Below are 3,704 nucleotides of genomic sequence, written 5' to 3'. Positions count from 1 at the left end.
TCCTACTCTTTTGCCCTCTAAACTATCATATCTCAAAACATCAAATACTTTAACATAGAAACTGTTAAATTATGTATTATCCTGACTTTGCCTCCATAACATTTGCTTTTTTCCCCCCTTTTTCTTGCTGATTGCAATATTTTCTCTTTAACTTTGGAGCTCTGAAATTTGGCTATAATATTCCTTGGAGTTTACATTCTGGGATCTCTTTCACAAAGTGATTTTAGATACTTTTAATTTCTATTTTATCCGTTGATTCTAGAACGGAACTGTCCAAAATATGGCCCATGAGCTGCATATAAATCTCAATGAAATTTTATTTGTCTCCCTGTGGATTTACTAAATGCATTAGTATTCTTCGGGAGGGGGAGGGGGATGTCGAAGCAAGTCATGATGGTGGCTACCAGGCCTTGATGAACTAGCGGATTCTCTCCCAGCCTTCCCCGACCCGCCCGCGGCTTCTGAGGACGGACTCCCCGCCCGCCCCGCGCCTCAGCCGATCACTGCCGATCCCGCCTGGGGAAAGCGACAGCGGGAGCGGCGGTGGCCCGAGCCGGGGGAGAGGCCACCCCGCAGGGTGAATGTGACCAGCCCCACCAGCCACCTCGACCTCCCTGCCAATGGGCCCTTGAGTCCGACGGAGCCCACGGCGGCCAAGGCGTCCAGGGGCGGCGGCGACACCATGCAGATCACCCTGAAGACCCTCCAGCAACAGACCTTCAAGATCGACATCGACCCTTAGGAGACTGTTAAGGCACTGAAAGAGAAGATTGAATCTGAAAAGGGAAAGGATGCCTTTCCAGTAGCAGGACAAAAATTAATTTATGCAGGCAAAATCCTCAACGATGATACTGCTCTCAAAGAATACAAAATTGATGAGAATGGTGACAAAAACCCAAAGCAGCAGCTACTTCAACACCATCACCAGCTATGACTAAATAATCAAATCCTGCAACTCCTAATGCAGTTAGTTCATCTACAGCAGCATCTATGGCTCAAACCCCAACTCCTTCCCCTGCCTTGGCTCCCAACCCTATACCTACATCTGTCACTCCAATATCAGCTGGAGCAGCTGAACCTATACCTACTAGTGCTCCTAAGGAAGAGAAACCAGCAGAGAAGCCAGTAGAAGCTCCTATTGGTATTAGCCCAACATCATCTGACAGTACCCTGGGTGACTCTTCACGGGCAAACCTTTCTGAAGATGCAACAAGTGCTCTTGTAACGGGCCAATCCTATGAAAATATCGTAACTGAGGTAATGTCAATGGGCTATGAGCGAGAGCAAGTAATTGCTGTTCTGAGAGCTCGTTTCAACAACCCTGATAGAGCAGTGGAACATCTTTTAATGGGTATGCCAGGAGACACAGAGAATCAGGCTGTGTTGGATCCCCCCCACCAGCCGCCAGCACAGGGGCTACTCAGTCTTCATCAGTGGCAGCAGCTGCAGCCACAACAACAGCAACAACAACAACTACTACTACTACTACTACTTCTGGAGGACATCCACTTGAATTTTTACGGAATCAGCCTCAGTTTCAGCAGATGAGACAAATTATTCAACAGAATCCTTCCCTTCTGCCAGGCTTGTTACAGGAAATAGGACGAGAAAATCCACGGTTACTGCAACAAATCAGCCAACATCAAGAGCATTTTATTCAAATGCTGAATGAACCAGTTCAACAATCTGGTGGTCAAGGACGAGGTGGGGGTGGCAGTGGAGGAATAGCTGAAGCTGCAAGTGGTCAGATGAACTGCATTCAAGTAAGACCTCAGGAAAAAGGAGCTATAGAATGGTTAAAAGCATTAGGATTCCCTGAAGGACTTGTGATACAGGCTTATTTTGCTTGTGAGAAGAATGAAAATTTGGTGGCCAGTTTTCTTCTACAGCAGAACTTTGATGAAGATTGAAAGGAACTTTTTTTTTTTTAATCTCATACTTCACACCAATGCATTACACTAACTTTGTTCACTGAATTGTCTGGGATGATTTGACCGCATATCCATAATACTTGGTATAAGGTAGTAGGTGGTTGGGGGTGGAGTGGGAGGGGATATAGGAAATAGGGTAGGAATAAATACAGTGCATGTCTGCTTTAAATTGGCAGGTGCAAAAAAATCCACACAGTGTAAAATACTATACAAACAAAAATCAGCTTTTGCAGGTATTTAGTTGCTTCTATAAAACTGTAGGTAACTTTTCCTAGGTTTTCACTCGTTTTAGTATACTAGATCCAGAAATTTAGTGTAATGCCCTGCTTCTTGTTTCTTTTGGAGAGAGCCTTTGCTACCTGGAATCTATAATCTCTATGTCATGGAAACACTGGATAATGGCTTTGTGAAATTTAAAAGATTTCTGGAACAACTGTAAACATAAATGCCAAATTACAGGTGGTTATTTTTGCTGCTGATCCAATATAAATTGAAGGAAATATTTCAAAACTAGTTTTCTCATGCTTGTACACTTCCCCCCCACCCCTTCTCATATGGGATTATATGGCCAATTCATGCCACTGGCATTGTATTGCTTTCTTTTAAAACAAAAGTGCATAGAACTGTCTCCAGCAACTTTTCTGCCATTAGAACAAAAAAGGAAAAAACCTATTGGAGGGTTGGGAAATGGAAGCTGGTAAGATATAAAACTTTGGAAAATAGACAATCAAGGTAACTCATGGCATATTAAAAGAAAAATCTTAATAGCAAAAAAAATACATAAATGCATTAGTAAACAAAGCTGAGCTACCCCAGTGCTCTCACTAAAATGGGAAATCAAAATGTTTTGTTTTTAGTTTCAAAAAAGCTTTTCAAATAAGATTGGACAACTCTGTTGTAGAATATTAGGTCAGTTTTCCATGATAATTTCTGGAAATATGTTGTCTAGGCTCTTCATTTAATCATGGTTTTCAGGTAACTAAAACTTCTTATATTATCTCTTCTTGATCTGTTTTCAAGGTTAGGTTTTTCTAAAGTTATATTCTATGATTCTATTTTTCATTCTTTTACCTTTGTTTAATTATTTCTTGATATCTCCTGGAGTCATTGACTTTTCAACTTGTCCAATTTTAATGTTTAAGCAATTATTTTCTTCCTTGAGCTTTGTACCTATTTTATAATCTGGACAATTCTTCTTTTAATGAATACTTTTCAATGGACTTTTGTATCTAACTTTCTCTGATGTCACTCTGCCAATATATGAAAGAACTGGGATTTATTTGATTCAGAGGTTATCTTGCTATCACATATGTTGGGATCTTTCTCAAAAAGTAAAATATTTCTTGATTATTAGATCTTTTTTCACTAAAAAAGAAAACATCTCTCAGCTAATTTTTTATAACAATGGCATACTACTAAAACCATCATATTTGAATTTGCTCAGTTCCCTTTCTTTTCCTATATTCAGTTCTATGTGGACAAAATTCTTGTTGATATATACCAAGGTAAAAATAGCATTGAGCAGACTTATCTTAAATTTAGGGTTGGAGGTGACAGGTAAACAGTCATTAATTTAACCATCAATTTGTTATTAATCAAGATTATTCAATATTTTCTATGGTTTGTTGTTAAGAAGAGTTTGGATACTGCACATTTGCAATCATGTTGGTCCCAAATGTTGGAGGTAGCCTATAATAATTTAGAACAATAATTATTTTGCTTTGTCTAGGAGAAAAAAAGAATATCATACGTCTCTTTAGTTAAAGAAATCTC

The 3,704-nt window shown here is 39.6% G+C and overlaps 1 pseudogene; it reads left to right on the top strand.

Moving 5' to 3' along the window:
- Positions 1 to 682: 682 nt before the first annotated feature.
- Positions 683 to 1,910, top strand: LOC141499922 (UV excision repair protein RAD23 homolog B pseudogene; annotated as a pseudogene).
- Positions 1,911 to 3,704: the final 1,794 nt, after the last annotated feature.

This window comes from Macrotis lagotis, chromosome X (assembly GCF_037893015.1).
Source record: "Macrotis lagotis isolate mMagLag1 chromosome X, bilby.v1.9.chrom.fasta, whole genome shotgun sequence".
Taxonomy (NCBI): domain Eukaryota; kingdom Metazoa; phylum Chordata; class Mammalia; order Peramelemorphia; family Peramelidae; genus Macrotis; species Macrotis lagotis.
This window is presented reverse-complemented; position numbering and strand designations above follow the sequence as displayed.